At 35.5% G+C, this 19,369-nt stretch overlaps 1 protein-coding gene and 1 long non-coding RNA gene across 19 annotated transcripts in view; one reads left to right on the top strand and one right to left on the bottom strand.

Annotated features, from left to right (window-relative positions):
- TRDN (triadin) overlaps window positions 1-19,369 on the top strand; it is a 561,781-nt gene that overhangs the window by 191,371 nt on the left and 351,041 nt on the right. The window lies entirely within an intron of this gene.
- LOC140526742 (uncharacterized) overlaps window positions 1-19,369 on the bottom strand; it is a 66,994-nt gene that overhangs the window by 22,391 nt on the left and 25,234 nt on the right. The window lies entirely within an intron of this gene.

Here is a 19,369-nt window from a genome sequence, read left to right as displayed (position 1 = left end):
TATTTTAATTTCTAAACAGTTTTCCTCGGTATGGTACACAGGTATTTTGTGGCAAACCTGTGCTCAGCTCAAAATCTCTTATGGACAGCAATGGACACGGGCACATGTTTTTAAACCTTGATTAGGCACTCAGGCTTGACACTTTCCTCTCTGTCATACCCCTCATTGGAGGTAGCATAGTATGGCAGAAGGAGAATTGCCTCTTGACTAAGGGAACCTGAGTTCAAATCTCATCCCTGGTGATTATCACCATTTTGACCTCAGGCAAGACACTTAACCTCCCCAGGCTTCAATTTATAAAGGGAGTATGGAGTAGTGAATGAATAGAGCTCTGGATATGGGTTCAAATCTCTTCTCAGATACTTCCTAGCTCTATATCTCTGAGCAAGTAACTCAACCGCTGTCTGCCTCAGTTTCCTCATCTGTTAAGTCAGATTGGAGGTGATTCTCTTTAAGGCTGATTCTAGTTCTAAATCTATGATCTTTTATCCCATCAGTTGCCAAGGTCTGGTTATGGAATAGTGGATAGAGTGCTAGACTTGAGGTTCAAGGATACCTGGCTTCAGACCCTGCTTTAAATGCTCATGAAACACATGATCATAGGTATCCTGAATTCAAATCTGGCCTCAGACACTTATTAGCTGTGTGATCCTAGGCAACACATTTAATCCCTGTTTGCCTCAGTTTTCTCATCTGTAAAATGAATAGGAGAGGGAAATGCCAAACCACTCCAGTATCTTTGTCAAGAAAATCCCAAATAGAGTTATGATAAGTTGGACTATGACTGAAAAAAAGACTGAACAGTAATACCTAGTTATTAATAGTTACTATTCTTAAAATAACATCCCATGTGTCTCCTTTTCATCATTTAATACCACCATTGTCACAAATAAGGTCTACACAACTCACATAGTTATTATAATAGCAACCCAATTGCTCTCCTTGCCCTAAAATATCCTCCTATTCCAACTCATTTTTAATACAACTGTCAAGTAATCTTCCTAGGGCAAAGATCTGACCATGCAACCCAATAAATAGCTCAGATACCTTCAAGTGGCTCACTGCTGTCATTGTAATAACAGAGATATTCTTTAGTCTTATTTCGAAGTCCTGCACAATCTGATTTGAATCCACTTTCCCAGCCTTGTTTTATATTATTCCCTTTCATGCACGATATGTTCCAATCAATTTGGACAACTACTACTATAATTATTTTTACTAATCCCGCTTTCCTGACTTACCATAGTCAGTCCTCTATCCCTGATATCTGAATTTTTAGTTTCCTTCAAATCTCCTCAAGTTTTTTGTAACCCCCCCAACTTGTTCTTCTAGTCATCCCCAAATTACCTTATTTTTAAAGAGGTTTTGCATGTAATATAAATTTACAATGTAATTTTGTAAATGTTCATATTGTATCTATGACAGAAGGCAAAATTCTTAAGAGTAAGGACTACTTTCAGTTGATTGATCAGTCTTCCCCTTTTGGATTCTTTCCTTCCTTTATGACTCAATTCAATTTCCCCTCTTCAGCCATACCTTCCCTGATATGCCAATTAAACATGTTTCTCCTCCTCTGCCAAATTTTCACAGAACTCTTTTTCCAATTTCTCAGTTGCTTCCATCAGTCTGTTTTATAGCATATTGATTTATTTGTGAGCATGTCATATCATGGTAAAAGAAAAGATCCTTGATACTGTCATTTTTTGCCTTTATGCCTCCATTGTCTACCATGATATCATCTATGTGCACAGTAATGATTTAATATTTGTTGACTTGTCCAGGACCCACAAATGTAATTTTCCAAGACTGACCCTTCCTTTAAGGTCTTCTTTACCTGAGCTTGGGCCATCTGCATACTGCCTCCTAAACTAGATTTCCAGTGCTAAACGAATATCTAGGTGGTATGGTGGATAGAGCACCAAGTTTGAAATCACTAAAACAATTCAAATCCAGCTTCATGGCTTCGAGCCAAATGACTGACCAAGTCACTTAGCCTTTGCCTCAGTTTCCTCAATTGTAAAATGGGGATAGCAATAGTATCTAACATTCAGAGTTGTTATAAGGATTAAATGAGATAACATTTGAAAAGCACTTTTCATAGTTCTTGGTGAATAACAAGCCTTTAATAAATGTGTGATCCTTTCCCCTATTGGAGTGAATTTCCTTAAGGCATCTCTCTTAGCTGTCACAAGGTCTGTCAGGCACCTGGTGTCAGACAAGAGTCAATTTCTGTTTGAGTAACCTTTTGGTCCAATTCAGAGCACTTTCCAAAACAGTCTGAAAAAGGAACAAAAAATAACGAATAATTTGAATAGTTACATGAGAAGCACAGAAAATTAAGGCTTAATCACAGAATAATCTCTGACTAATTAGGTGTTATTTATTAATGAGCCATGTCTTGTAATAATCTCATCTATCAAGTAATAGCAGAGAAAGGGAATTTTTAAAAATTACAATCAGTCATGTGAAACCATAACCATATCTTGGCTCTGATGCTCCATCTGGGTGGTCTAGTGGATAAAGCAGAGGCCTAAGAATGATGGTACTAGGGATCTGTCAATTCAGTTATTATAGCTAAATAACTATTGTCCTCTTCTAAACCTTAATATGAAAAGGGGGACAAACGGATGTACCTGTCTTGAAAGAATTGACTATCTTGTCTTGGAAACCCTATAACTTCTTGGCAAGAAAAAGAGTGGGCTTTAAAAATAAAAATTTTTATTTTTTATCACTACTAGCTATTTACCATAGAATTTTTCCCCTAAAAAGAATTTTTTGGTATATTTATATAAATTAAATAGAAATTTTAATGAATTTTAGGATTATTAATTTAATGGACATAATCAGATTTTGACTCAGGATTTCTTTGCCTGTTATTATATAATAAGATCTGAGATTGGTCATTTTTAAAATATTCTTACCTTCACATTCAGAGCAATTTGAATAGGAAACCGTGCTTCATTGTTAGTTGATAAGATTAGATACTGGCCATAATTCACCATACTCAAGGTAAAAAAGCCTCAGCTTATGTAATAGCAATGTTTATATAGGATTTTAAATTACCCAAAACCATGTCTTTTCAACAACCTTGTGAGGTAGGTTGGTAGCAAGAATGGTATCCTATCTTATAGACAAGGAACCTAGGCTTAGAAGGGGGAAGTCAAAGATAGTAATGTGAAATCAAAAACCAATGATTAACCACCTACTATGTGCTGGTTTGGGGGGATAGAAAAAAAGGCAGAAACCAATCTCTGCTCTCAAGGAATCCACACTCTAGTGGGCAAGACAATATGGAAAAAAAGTGAGAAACAGAAAATACAGCAACAAGCTACATACAAATAAGATATACTGGATAAATTGGTAGTAGCATAGTGGATAGAACAACAGGGCTGCAATCAGAAAAATGAGGCTTCATTTTTCTGGTCTTGGATACTTACTAGCTGCATGACCCTAGGCAAGTCATTTAACCTTGTTTGCCTCAGTTTCCTCATTTGTAAACTGAATTGGAGAAGGAAATGGCAAACCACTCTCTTTGCCAAGAAAACCTCAAAAAGGGTCAAGAAAAGTTAGACACAACTGAACAACCACCACCACCACCATAACAACAACAATCTTAGAAGGAAGGCACTAAGATGAAGAAGCCTGGGAAAGGTTTCTTGCAGAAGATGGGACTTTTGCTGAGATAGAATAAAGCCAGGAAAGCCAAGAGGTGGAGATGAGGAGGGAGAGTGTTCTAGGACTGGTGGACAGCCACTGAAAACAGGAATGGCAAAGAGGCTGATTTGACTGTATTACAGAGTACTCAGAAGGGTAGAGGGTTATAAGAAGACTAAAAAGGTGAAAAGTGGCCATATTATCCATGTCTTTGAAAGCAAAATAGAAGATTTTATATTTGATCCTGTAGCTAATAGGGAGTCCCTGGAATTTATTGAGTGTTGGACTCAGAAGTTATGGAATACCTGATTTGGAATCCTGCCTCATACAATTAGCTATATGGTCCTGGGAGTGTTTCTTAATCTCTTGGACTCAGTTTCCTCATTTGCAAAATGAGGATAATAATAGCACCTAACTCTCAGGGTTATTGAGAAGATCGAATGAGATAACATTGATAAAGTTTTGCTCAAACTTTAAAGCCTGTATAAATACCTTCTAGGTATCCGTGGTGGAACTAAAACACAAATTCCCCCCATCCTTGTTCCAAACAACAGGGACTCCAAATCCACTGCTAATTCTACTACATCCTACTGCCTTTCCATGTGCCATCAGTTGAAATCCTTCTATTTATCTAGTCTTTGTGGAGGATGTGGAAGTAATTGCTTCTGTCTTCTTGGTTCACTATCTACTTGAAAGGATGTGACTAACAAGAAAACATGAAGAATTAAATTATGCCAAAAATGTGTAACTTAACCTAGGAGGTATCAGAATATTTTGAAAGGAGCTCTGGAATCAGAGGTTTTAAATTCAGCTTGCATTTCCAAAGCTATATAACCTCCATAACCTTGGGTGATTTAATCTCCCAAAGCCTAAATCTATAAAATGAGGTACTTGAACTAGATGGACTCTGAGGTGTGCTTTAGATCTAAATATAAAATTAGATGATGCTACTCAGGTATCAGATTATGAGGTGTGATATCAACAATATTGTAGCTCCCAGTAGAAGGTCCAAGAAAGTATAAGGCCATAATTAGGAAGACTTCTTGGAAAAGGAAGGTAGTGCGTTATCATCTATACCTCTCATCAGTTATATTTTCCTTTTGTTATTATTGTTATAATTCATTCATCTCAATACAGGACTATGATTTCATAGGCATAGGGTGTCCCTGTTGAAGTAATTTCTGTACACATGTATATCAGGATTTTTTCTTAAATTTTTAGTCATAGCTAACTAGCTTATTAAAAGATAGAACGACTTGTCCATTGCCTCCCCCTACATCCACACATGCACACACATAGCCACACACAAAGACAGTACGTGTTAGAGGCAGGATAGCCCTTTGTGACACTCCAAGACCACTTATCTATTCACTATACTTGCTGCTTTGTATTCGTAGGTTCTATGCTTGTAGCAATTTTAGTGCTCATTAATATAATTATTGCTATTGTAAGGGCAGCTTGGGGGTGGAGTGGATAGAGTACTATGCCTAAAGTCATGAAGACTCATCTTTCTGAGTTCAAATCTGGCCTCATACACTTTCCAGCTATGTGAACCTGGGCAATGAATTTAACTCTGTTTGCCTCACTTTCCTCATCTGTAAAATAAAATGGAAGAGGAAATGGCAAATTACTCCGATATCTTTGCCATGAAAACCCCAAATGGGGTCATGAAGAAGTGGACACAACTAAAATGACTCAGCAACAAGAAAAGAGCAAATTGTCTCAGTCTAGAAGGATGGATGTTAAGATTATTTTACACATTTTACAGTTATGATTTAAGAAAGGGACTACCCATACCAATGAGCAAATTAAATAACCAGCAGCTATTTATTGCTAACTATTTATTGTGAACTGTTGTAGGTGCTAGGATATATGTATATATGTATGTATGTAGATACATATGTAATGAAACAATCCCTACTTTCAATAAGCTTGCATTATAGTGAGGAAGACAAATACATATATAAGTACATAAAGAATAAATACATAAAGAATAAATGTAAATATATGGAAATCCCAGAGATAAGTGAAATATCAGTATAGATGGCAGAAAATAAACATTTAATTTCCATTGTTTCAAATGAATGAATGAATCTTTAAAAACTCATGAAGTGTTTACTGTATGATTATTGAATGGTGATATGCACTGGGGGTACAAACACAAAGAGAGCTAATCCTTGTTCTCAGAAAACTTAAAGGAGATAATTCATAGAGAGGAGTATTAGCCAGGGAAGAGTGAAGTCACCAGGACGGTAAATAGAATCACAGCGGAATATATTGACTGGATTACTGTTTACAGAATAAGAGTTAGAAATCTGAGAAGGAAAAAGAATGGAGAAGAAAAAGATGGGGAGAGAAAGAGAGGGGAGAGGGAAAGGGGAAAATTAGAGAGAAAGAGAGACAGAGAGAGAGACAGAGAGAGAGAGAGGGAGAGAGAGGGGGGGGGAGACAGAGAGAGAGGCAGAGAGAGAGAGAGGGAGAGAGAGAGAAAGGCAGAGAGAAAGAGAGACAGAGAGAGAGGGAGAGAGAGAGAGGGAGAGAGAGAGAGAGAGAGAGGGAGAGAGAGAGAGAGAGAGAGGGAGGGAGGGAAGGAAGGAGAGAGGGGGGGGAGAGAGAGAGAGAGAGAGAGAGAGAGAGAGAGAGAGAGAGAGAGAGAGAGAGAAGAAGGAGGGAGGGAGAATATACATGTTCAACTTCATTATGGGAGTTAGAGACCTAATTGGAAGAATACATGGCTTAACAACAAATATAGCTGGCATCCAAATCGTGGCTCCTAGTATTCCTACAGTTATTCGCTTCCAACAGAGTGTTCATAGCTTGTATTGTCCATTACATTTCATACAGGTATATTACTTAAAACATTATCTCTCAAATCCCAACTCTTCTTATTTATCTACTACCTATTGCCATGTGTTTGATGTGCTACTTTCTAGGAGAATTTTGGCACCTAAAAAACTACCTCTTACTTTAATCCATACTGATTAGACTATGACTATTTGTCTCCATGCCAAGATTCATTTTGTGGTCATTTGAATGACACCCATGAAATGAAACAACATTGAGAATGTAAGAGATCTTGCTCAACTCTCAACAAAAGAATGATTTAACATTTTACAGGAAGTCATCTAGCACAAAGCAAAAATGTGTCATACTGCCTATCAGCAGTAGGATGGCCTTGGGAGTAGTACGGCAGTATAAGTAAATATATATATATGCCACTTGTATGGCCCATTTGTAGCTAGCAAAAATCCAAGAGAAGCCAAATCAGATTAAATTATTTCAGAAATGTTTAAGAAAATTAATAAAAATATAATAAACATAATGCTAATTTATGGATCTCTAAGTCAATATGTTACCCACAAGGATATGTTACCACTGGTAGAATGAAATTAGAGTCAGTATGACCTGGGTTTGAATCCTGTCCCTGAAACTTATTAACTCTAAGACCATGGCCAAGGTTATGTTTTTTTGTTTTTCTTTTCCTTTCTGGGAACCAAGCAACTACATAAGAATTTATAACAATAAAATTACAAATCATTGATATATCATTATCATCATCATCAGACAATCAATGGACAAGCATTTATTAGTTGTCTATTATATTCCATGGCACGATGATAAGCATTTAACATACCAAAAATGAAACAACCTCTGCCCTAAAGAATCTTATATTCTGCTTTGTATTTTTAATGGTGACTGGTAAAGTAGTAGATACTGTAATGGATTCACTCCTGGAACCTCTTCTCTTTTTCTTTGAAACTGTTCTTAGGTGTAATTTACACCTCAAAAATAGAGCATTTTCATACATACAGCGGAGCACAATTAAAGGATTCTATACGAAACTCTGTGTCTCCATTTCATATTGCTTGCTATAAATGTGTGTATACACACAGACACACAGACTCACACACACACAAGCATATTGACATCCCTTGTTTTCCTATCACCTTTATTTTCTTTTTCTCCTTTCCCCCAAACCACCCAAAGAGCCACACCTGATAACAACAAATAGATAAATAGAAAGATAGCTCAAAGAAAAATAAAAAAGGCACTAAACCAAGATCCATTCACCAATGGATCCACCATTTAACAGTATCTATGGTATTCCACATCCATGGTTTTCCTCTTCTGCAAAACAAACAAACAAGCAAACAAAAAACAACTCAGGGAGGGTGATGCATTCCACATTACTTCACATTAAACTTGATCATTATCGTTGTATAGTGTAGAGGTTTTATTTTGTGATTCCTATTTTTCTTTCTATTTACATTGTTCTAGTCATTATGTATATTGTTCTGGTGCTTTTTTTCCCCTTTTTTCACTTTGCATTAATCAGTTCAGTTGTCTTCTGAGACCTCCTTGTATGCTTCATATTCATTATTTTGCTCTAGCACAGCAGCGTGACATTTATAAATCACAATTTGTTTAGGGATCCCCCTTTGGTGAACATTTACTGGGTTTCCAGATATTTGCTACAAAGTTATATTCTTAAAGCACAGGTCTGATCATCCACCAAAAATTTTTCAGTAGCTTCCTGTTGCTTCTGGGATTCAGTATGAGCTTATCCATTTGTCTTTAAAGGCCTTTATAATTCAGCTTTAGTCTACTTTTCCATACTTATTCTTATAGCCAAACTGTCTTTCATACATGACATTCTATTTTCCTTTCTGATGTCTTTTGCATATTTTATCTAATTCTTTAATGAATTTTCTTATTTCCTAAAGACCTTTGAATGTTTCTCTTGCTTCAGATTTCATCTCAGGCATTTCCTACACAATGGTTTTCCTTAACCCTTACAAATGATAGTGTTCTACCTCAAAATTACATTCTTTTAATTTTCTGTTTATATTATTTCTATATGTGTACATCTTTTCCTCTCTTGAAGCTATACAATAACTTACTCTTTATATCTCTGTTAGCCAACCTAGCCCAGTGCATGCTACACATTGACCACATCAATAACAAATTTCACCCATTTAGAAATTAATTCCTTTTGACATTTGCTCAAGGTGGACAGCCAGTAGATCTCAGAAGATGGACTTAAACCTGAGTCTTTCTAATACCAATGTTAGTTCTTTATTTCTGCCACTGCATTCTGGGCCATCTCTAGTTGTCCTGATCTATATGTGGCCACTGAATCCAGAGGGCTGCAGAAAAGAAAGTGAAGCTGGTGAGTTTGCACAGCTCTCCCTCACTTAAATCCAATTCACTTGCATGTCTTGACATCACTTCCCTGATGTCATGTTCCTCTTCAAGAAAGGACAGAAACCAGTACTTCTTTATTTACTATGTCATGCTTTCTTTCTGTCTGATACATGGTATTTAATAAATGTTTGTTGATTGATCAAATATAATCTTGCCTCAGTTAACTCATAAATTATGTGACTTGCAGAAATGATTTAACTTCTCAAAATCTCGATACCCTCAATAATTCATCTCAAAAATGGGGATAATAATAGCAGCTATCTCATATGGTTTTTCTGAAGATCAAATATAATGATCCTTGCAAGTGCTTTGCAAATATCAAAGCATAAAATTAATATAAGCTATAATTATTAATTTGTATTGTACTAGGATAAATATCTACTTTGGAAGAAATATGTCAACAACATTCTAGCACATACTAAAATAGTGTATATTTTTGTTCTAATCACAAAGTAAAGTCAATTATAAGTTAGCAGCTAAAATTGGATTGTTTACAAATTAGGAGATAACATGTTTATGGATGTAATTGGAATAGAAAATATACAAAAACCATTGCTAAAAACAAATAAACACTATACTTTGTTGAATTTTATCATCTTGATTTAAACAACTCTTCTCTAAAAATTTTTATTCCAACTAAGAGAATTTAAAGACTTTTTTCTTCTCCCAAAGATAATTACCAAATAGAAAGCTATTCTTTAATTGGACTTTAATTCTATGAATTTTTGTAGGGTTTTTTTCTTTCTGAATTTTCCATAAATGTGTAGCTTGACCTTGGATGTACCATATTAACCTGAATGTGTTCTTCTTATTTAAAAAGGTCATTTACTCAGTGAAACAAATTAAAAACTCATAGTGCTGTGCCCAGAGTAGGAGTGTGGGCCACAGAATTAAACTGGACAACAATGGTATACTTCTGGACCATACGTTTCACTGAAGTGAGCAAAGGATGGCACTGACAAACTGAAGCTAGGACACAAGGACCATCAGCAAGTTTTAGGAATAAATGACAAACTCAGCCATTTAAGTCAACAATAAAGGTACCAAAGCCCTGGATTAACCATGATGGTGGCAGGACACCAGCCAGCAGTATAGGAACTGAGCAGGCAGATTGATTATAGAGCCAAGAAAACAAGGAGAGATTAAGCAGGATTTGGAATAGGAGATAAGACCAAAGTCAAAAACAGAGCAAAGCTTTTGGAGGTCAATTGCATACTGATGGAACTCCAGAGTAATCATACTCTTTAGCCAGGGTAGCCTAACATTTATCCCTCTCAAATTATTTTTATAGGACTGAAAACCTAAAAATGTGTCTGTCACCATATCCCTATTTACTTATTAACAGTGAATATGGATTATTTGACCACTTTTTTTCATATTTGCTCTTGAAAACTAAGACAAACAAAAATTACCCAAAACAAGCTAAACAAGAACTTAGACTTTATGCTACAAGTGGAGATTGGGACCAGTAGAGCAGCTTTTACAACCTCACACTCCACTTGCCAAAGCATATGATAATTTTGAGATATCCAAATGGGATGGCAAAAGTGCCAAATTCATTTTCCTTTTTGATAAGAATCAAATCCCTGAATGTGAAAATAACAGCATGGTTCTCATATAATATCTGATATTTAAAGACTAATGTCCTCCTGCATTTTAGAGTAATGGAAAAGGAAACATAGCACAGAGTTCCAATTATATGCTTAGGGTCATATTAGTCTTGGGAAAATAAACAGACCCTTGATAGTCTCTTTTTTTCAGAAAATCATGTATTTACTGAGTGTTTATTGCACAGATATCACTTTTAAAACTATAGTGGTGAGTTAAAAATAAATGAATTACAAAATTCTGGCCCTGCTTTTCAAGAAACTGTTTTTATTTTCTTTATTATGTTGAGTCTTTCTACCATTTGGGAAACAATGGTATATTTTTCTCTTTAGACCCTTTAAGACCCTTTAGACCCTTAAGACCCTTTAGACCCTTTCCAATACAAACATCAAAGAAGGCATATAAAGTTTTTAGCGACCATTGGTGGGGTTGAGCTTTGGTCAATGAAAGAGCTATAACTTTGACATTTGATGCTATGGAAATGATTATTTTATTCCTTAAAAAATAAAGTAAATATTTTTTTTAAAGTCAATATGATCATAGGTCATAAAAGAGAGAAAATAATTATGGCATGACATCCAGTGACATGCTGAGAAAGAGAGTGACCACTTCCCACAATGGCACACCCTGGCCCCAGACCCAGGAGGGTGGAGATGGTAGCGGCAGGAGCCTGTGGTGGTGCCAACAGTAGCAGCAGCAGCAGAGGCTGCTTCTGGAACTCTGGACCCACAACTGATGGAGGATTCAGTGGCTCATACAAAATCTCTGAAGCCTGGAACAGTACACCCACCCCACCCCTACAGGAAGCTGAGTCCTGCTTTGACAAAGAGTTAGAAAGCCAAGTATTTGGCTGAGAAGATGAGTAAGCAGCATAAAAGAACTGAGACTACAGAATCTTACTTTGGTGACAAAGAAGATCAAAACATGCAAGCAGAAGAAAGCAACAAAGTCAAAACTCCTACATCAAAAGTCTCCAAGAAAAGTATGAATTGGTTGCAGGCCAGGAAGAACTCAAAAAGCATTTTGAAAATCAAGTAAGAGACATAGAGGAAAAATTGGGAAGACAAATGGGAGTGATGCAAGAAAGTCATGAAAATCAAATCAAGTGCTTGCTAAAGGAGATCCCCCCAAAATACTAAGGAAAATAACACCTTTAAAAATAGGCTAAGCCAAATGGCAAAAGAAGTCCAAAAAGTCAATGAGAAGAATGCCTTAAAAAGCATAAGTGGCCAAATGGAAAAGGAGATCCAAAAACTCACTGAAGAACATAATTCCTTCAAAATTAGCATGGAGTAAAAGGAAGTTAATGGTTTTATGATAAATTAAAATTTTATAAAAAAAAATCAAAAGAATTTTAAAAAAAGAAGTGTGAAACATCTTATTGGAAAAACAATTGACCTGGAAAATACATCCACAAGAGATAATTTAAAAATTATTGGATTACATGAAACCATGATCAAAAAAAGAGCTTAGACAGCATCTTTCAACAAATTATCAAGGAACACTGCCCTGATATTCTAGAACCAGAGGGAAAAATAAAAATTGAAAAAATCCACTGATTGCCTCTAGAAAGAGATCCTAAAAGGAAAACTCTAGGAATATTGTAGTCAAATTCCAGACTCTCAAGTCAAGGAGAAAATATTGCAAGTAGCCAGAAAGAAACAGTTCAAGTATGGTGGAAATACAATCAGGATAACACAAGATCTAGCAGCTTTTACATTAAGGGATTGAAGGACTTGGAATATGATATCCTGGAGGATAGAGAAGCTAGGATTAGAACCAAGAATCACTTACCCAGCAAAACTGAATATAATCCTGAAGGGGAAAGATGAATATTCAATGAAATACAGGACTTACAAGAATTCTTGATGAGAAGACCAGAGCTAAATAGAAAATTTGACTTTCAAACACAAGAATCAAGAGAAGCATGAAAAGGTAAAAAGGAAAGAGAAATCATAAGGGACTTACTAAAGCTGAACTGTTTACATTTCTATATGGAAAGATGATATTTGTAACTCATGAGACTTTTCTCAGTATTAGAGTAGTTAGAGGAGATAGATAGATGATAGATAGATAGATAGATAGATAGATAGATACATAGATAGATAGATAGATAGATAGATAAATGATAGATAGAAGGTACAGAGTGAGGTGAATATGAAGGAATGATATCTAAAAAAATAAAATTAATAGGTAAGAGAGGAATATATTGGGAGAAGGAGAAAGGGAGAGATAGAATAGGATAAATTATTTCACATAAAAGAGGCAAGAAAAAGGTTTCACAATGAAGGGGAAGAGGGGGAAGTTGAGAAGGAATGAGTGAACCTTATTCTCATTGGATTTGGCTTAAGGAGGGGATAGCATCTACACTCAGTTGGATATCTTACCCTACAGGAAAGTAGGGGGGAAGGAGATGAGAGGAGGGGTGATAGAAGGGAGGGCAGATTGGGGGAGGGGTATTCAGAAGCAAACACTTAGAAAACGGACAGGGTCAAAGGAGAAAAATAGAATAATTGAAGGGTGGGATAGGATGAAGGGAAACATAGTCTTTCACAGTATGAATATTATCGAAGTGTTTTGCACAACTACACATGTATAACCTATATTGAATTGCTTGCCTTCCTAATGAGGATGGGTGGGGAGGGAAGAAGGGAGAGAATTTAGAACTCCAAGTTTTAAAAACAAATGCTAAAAAAATTTTTTACATGCAACTGGGAAATAAGATATACTGGCACTGAAGTAAAGAAATCTATCTTCTCCTTCAAGAAAGTTAAAGGGGAAGGGAATAAGAGGGAGTGATGATGAAAGAGAGGGCAGACTGGAGGAAGGGGTAATCAGCATTCATGCCATCTCAGGGTGATGGGGAGGGGAGAGATGGGGAAAAAATTTGGAACTCAAAACCATGTGGAAATGAATGTTGAAAACTAAAAGTAAATGAATAAAAAGCAAAAAGAAAAATACAGAGATAAGAGTCAAAGGAAGATATAAAAGTAAAAGTAACATAAACAATCAGGCTAGTGTTGGTATTACCATGTTAAATTAAATATAGTAACCTTACATGCTAAATTTATTATATACTTAAAAAGAATACCAAGCTACATATAGCAGATTTTCTCACTTATGTAAAATCCTATTTTTTCTATTCTAGTGTGTATATAGAAGTATTCATTTTATCTGTAGGGTAAATGTAATTGCCATAAGTAAACAAAGGAATGAAATAAAAAGGTAGTGCATTTATGAATGTACATAACAACCTAATTTTTAGGAATTGATGAAGTCACTGTAAAATGGAGAATTCTGAAGCTTTCGGTCGTCGGAAGTCAAAGCTATCATTTTTTCCCCTCTAATTTCCCCACCATTTTGCATGGACTTTCTCTCTTTATCTTGAACAGACTCTAAGTTACATGTTTTGGTTTCAAATAAGTAACTCTACTAAAACAAATTAATTATTAATACCAAATCTGAAAATTTCATATTCTGACAAGAATGATTATAGTAGTCTATTTAGTCCATCAGTCTCCAGTGATAAGACAATGTAATTATTGGACATACTATTTTGATTACCTCAGATGTCATTGATCCACAGTGACCTTACTATGCTTAAAATTTGTGTTGTATTATCGGTAATAATCTATGTAATGAAATGTGTAATAGTTCATTCTCCATATGTTTTCATAAGTTATTAGGCTAGTTTTTAGTTTATTATTTGTGTAGGGTAATTCCATAAAGTTCCTTTGAATATAAATGTAAGAGTATAATGGATTGCTCAGTGTTTAGAAAGACTAGGTAGCAAATGGAGATTTCTGCTCTTTTTACAATGTGTACTTTCACTTTTAGTGATTGCTTATCGTATGTGTTAAAGGGCTAATATATTCAATATTCATCAAAGCAGATAGCAGAGTAGATTGACCTTGGAGTAAGGAAGACCTGAGTTCACATCTGGCTTCAGACACTTACTAGTTTTATGATCCTGGGCAAATTAATGGAACTCTGTCTATAGCATCACTTCACAGGTTTGTTGTATAGATGAAATTAGCTAATATTTATAAAGTGTTTACTTACCATAAAGCCTGGTACATGATACATGGTACATTGCTTATTTCCTTCCCTTTATCTTCTAAAGAATTTGTAGTCTGTGATCTCATTTACATGGGGGTAAAAGTATCAATTCAAAATTTTAAGTTGCAGCTCATTTTGTTGACATATCCCCTATGCCCAGAGAATAAAATACTTTTCCCTGAATTATATTTGTGCTTCACTTCCAGTAGAGAACTAAGAAACAGTTGAGCTCTTTCCAAGCTTCAGAAAATTCTAAATTGTTCAGAAATGGTCACACATACAGGGAAGAATAATGGGATGGTGTTGGAATAGATTCCAATGTAATATGACTGTTGTTAATATTCCAAATTATATCATTTAGTCCAGTCATGAATGCATATAAGAGGCATTGTGTGGCAGCCTGACGAGAACATAAATACAACTGAATGTACAATTAGGGAAAATGTGAATATGTAATGCGAAAATGAGAAGCCACCCTAATATGGAAACTGATCAACAAACCAAAGGTAGAACAAAAGGAAATAATGACACAGAATGATAGCACTACAATGATATCACTGATATCTCTCTTGAATGATTGAATGAGATGGTACTTTTTAGAGTCAGCTTTTTTCAATGAAATAATAGTTGACATAACGCTTTAAACTTTATAAAAAATATTATGTAAATTGACTCATTTCATTCTCACAACCCTGTGAGATAAGTAGCATTTTTACCCCACATCTTATGTTTCATATAATCTCTTATGTAGAACTGAAAGTGTCTGCAAATGCTATCTAGTCCAACTGCGCCTCATGACAGATGAGGAAACTGAGGCACACAGAATTTAAATGATTTTCCATGGTGATATAGCAAGTAACTGTCTGAGCAAGACTTTGAACTCAAGTCTTTTTAACGAAACCTGACTCTATCCATTATGCCACATTGTTTCTCAAATATGAAAAGTAGGAAAATGTAATGAACCACTATTGCAATTATGATATCCACAGAGTATAAATTTTACTAATTTAGAATGCTAAAATATTTAAGAGATGGAAAGGTCTTGAAAATTTAAATGATCAGTACTTTTGATTAGCCTTCCTGCTAGTCAACAAGGCTGACAATCTCTTTTTTGCATTTTAACCCATATCCAAAGAGAATATTCTTGTCAATTTTCTTTTGACAATAAAATAATTTTGAATACAATTTTGAAATCTCATGTAACATTTAATATTGAGGAGTGCTACCCATTGGTTGTAAACTTTGGAGTGTAAGTTTTGTCTCTTTTTTTGAAGTTGCGTGAAAGCACTGTGGATATTTCTTTTCCTATGATGGTGCATATAATTTTACTCATATAAAGCTATGAAACTTAAGCAGAGGCAGTGATAGCCATTGCAAGCCATTTTGGTCATTTCCAATCCTCTTTTGTGACTTAAAATGAATGCTATCAGTGAGAAGCAAACAGAGAAGCAGCATGAGATAGAGTACGGAGCCAAGGAGACATGAGTTCAAATTCTTGCTCTGCCACGAAGTAGTTATGATTTTGGTCAAGTCAGCTCCATCATTTTGGGGCTTCAGTGCCCTCATCATAAAAATATGGGCATGAATTAGACAGTTTTGAAGGTTCCTTTTCTGTTTTAATATTCTATGAATATTTTGCATATAGATACCGAATGTTTTAGGCCACTTAATAGCAGATTTAGCAATTCATATACAGCCCGTCACATTTAAGAAGCTCTGTAGATGGCTGAAATGGAGTTCCAATTAAGCTTCTCTACTTAATGGAACTAGTTTTTTTTTTCCAGCTTTGACATTTATTTCAATTTATCCACTAACTATGGATAAAGGTGGGTAATGCTTCATTTTTTTTTTCACTGAAATGATCTGTGTCCCATTCGTGAAGGATTCGGTAGAAGTGCCCAAAGGGAAAAATGAATATTTTCCCTCCTTCTGTGAATGGAGGAGAAAAAAAAGGGCAAGCTTCATCAGATTTTCTGTGGGTGGGAAGTATTTCATAGGCTTCCAGGGGCTAAGGGTATTAGAAATGTTTAACTATGATCATGACTTGTCATCAATCACAAATCCATGCCATAAATTGATTCTTTTTTAATGTCCTAGATGTTTTTATACAATCTTGACTAAAGCTTCATTGAGTTTGCAAGCTCCATCTCTCAGGTTAACTTAGCATGACCCAACCTTTTTAGTTCCAGAATTTCAGAAATAGCCCTAGCTGCAGTCACATATTCAACAAGATTCTTTCCCTAACTTCGCTGTGCTCTGTCTAATGTGACAGTAGAAATTTCCCTATGTGATACAACTGTAAATGACACATGTATTTCCCCCTGAATGGGATATTTTATCCTTTACCCATTTTATCCCTTCTCTCTGTACATTTACTAGTTTTTTATATTTATCCCTGTACTTAATTTAATATCTCTCCATATTTGTGACCTTTTATTTTGAAAATATGCTGTATTACCAGATTAAAAGCTGTTAGTTACCATAGGACTTGGGGGTGAGCAGATTGGTGGTCAAAACATCATTGTTTTAAATCTAGAAGGGATACCTGATATTAATGCCAACCCTTCATTTTACGGTTGAGGAAACAAAGTTTAAATTGCCCAAGTTCACACAAATCCTAATTTAGTAAATAGAACCAGGATATGAAACTGTTATCTCATCCCTGGCAGTTCTGAGAATATCACATTGAACCATCTTTGTGGAAAAGTTTAAATAAGATCCTTCTTGGAAGATGGACCACTGACCTGATTTATCTTTCTAAGAACTTTGAATTGAGTCCTACTCTCTCAGTATTGTGTAGGCACTAGGATAATGTAACTTTAACCAATGTTAAACAGGATTTCATATAATATATTAAGATCTGTGGGATATATTAAACCTTACAAAGGAGGTTATTATAGGTACAAGTAAGTATTTATTAAGGCCGAATTTTATGTTCGTAATTAGTTCACATATATAATATCTAAAGGTTTATGAATTGCATTGTCCTCAGAATACTCCATGGAAATGAAGGGCAAATTTACTGCTCTCTTTTTCTGACCTGTTTAATATATCACTAGAACCAGTGATCACTGTACTAGGAGTGAGAAGAATTGAGCTCTGGTCCTGATTCTATCACAAATGAAGTATGTGATGGTAGTCAGTCACTTAAGCATCAGGGTCTTGTCTTCCTCCTCTTAAAATAAGGGCATTGGACTAGAAAAGTACAAAGCTTTAACAGGAGATGTTGTATATCATGACAGTCTCACTACTTCAGTGACACTACTAATTTCTATCATAAACAAAGGCTCAGAATCAGTGGGACAGAATTCTTTTCTAGATGAAATCTTACATCTTTTCCCCATTTAATTTGCTTAGAGCAAATGATTTCCACTTCATAAATTGGAGAAGAGGAGTGGGGTGAAGAAGACACTTAGTGAAAGCACCTTTAACATATTTTATCAAAAGAACTTATGAAATATTTATTTGTCTACTATCTCTTGCTTTTGCTTCAAAGTGAATAGGCAGATATATAATAAGAGATGGAAATATTAGGGAAGCTTTTTATCAGGAAGCAAAGGAAATCTTGTCAGGAGAAACATATTGGCCTAGGGGATGCTCTTTGATCTATGGGGATGAAGCTTTTGGTGCCTTAAATGCCCTCATACTCAGGTCATGTAGCCAATTTAAATGAAATGGCCCATTTGCTTCAAACTTTTCTGAGAGCATAAAAAAGACTTGACGATTATTAGCAATAAGTATCACATCAATCGGATAAAAAATAATATAATGCTAGTCTAGTCTTTAGAACTTTCTCAAGCACTGCCTTGACAAAGATAAAAAGGAAGATTATGTTGTGCACTTATCGCTAGCCACTAGTCAATCAATAAAAGCTCTGTACCTGGCTAAGTAAACTTGGATAAGTCTGTTAAGTCGCTGGTTTGGACTAACTGTTTGGTCCTTAGCTTTTCATCTGTAAAATAAAGGAATAAGACTTGATCTGACTAAATCTATTAATGTGATTTTTGGGCTGCACTGAGACACATCACTTCCAGGAAGAAGGGATAATCCCCCCATTGTACACTGTGTTGACCAGACCATATCTAAAGTGTTACTTTTGTTCCTGAATACTACGTTTCAAAAGAGACATTAATCAACTGAGGTGCATGGATTGAAAAAATTGGGATAATTAGTCTAGAAAAGAGATAGTAAGGGAGAAAAAGAGCACAAGAGGTGCTTTAAGTACTCAAAAGTATTAGGCTTCTTCTATTTAGCATCGGATGATGAAAATAGGAGGAATGTATAGGGAGAGAAGACATAAATGTAGAACTGATATCAGGGAAAGAGATTGCATACACACACACACACACACACACACACACACACACACACACACTCCAACAATTAAAGCTATCCAAACACTGAATAGGTTGCATAGGAAGGTAGTGGGTTTCCCAACACTGAGTATCTTCATGGCTTGAAAATCACTTATTGGAATTTTATAGTATGAAATAAAGGAAGGGCAAAACAGGGGAAAAAACAAAACAAAGCTATGAGATACTTTCAGCAAGATAAAACTCCCATTCAGACAGTTCTCATGTGTTTCCTACTGGAATGAAGATCAATCCCCAATTGTAGCTAACATAGGTTTTTTTTCAGATAGAGAGATTCCTTGCTTTCCTTTAAGATAAGGCCAATTGACCATTTGTTGGGAATTTTTGATCAAGTATGGAGTAGGCTTATGTCAGATGAGGTCTTTTGCAATTTGGAGCTTCTGTGCATGTGTGACCTATGGCATGGTTATATGTGCCAGTATGTTGGGGACAAATAATACCAGATTCTGAGAAAAGCATGGTGATTGGGA

The sequence above is a fragment of the Notamacropus eugenii genome, chromosome 2, assembly GCF_028372415.1.
Source record: "Notamacropus eugenii isolate mMacEug1 chromosome 2, mMacEug1.pri_v2, whole genome shotgun sequence".
Taxonomy (NCBI): domain Eukaryota; kingdom Metazoa; phylum Chordata; class Mammalia; order Diprotodontia; family Macropodidae; genus Notamacropus; species Notamacropus eugenii.
This window is presented reverse-complemented; position numbering and strand designations above follow the sequence as displayed.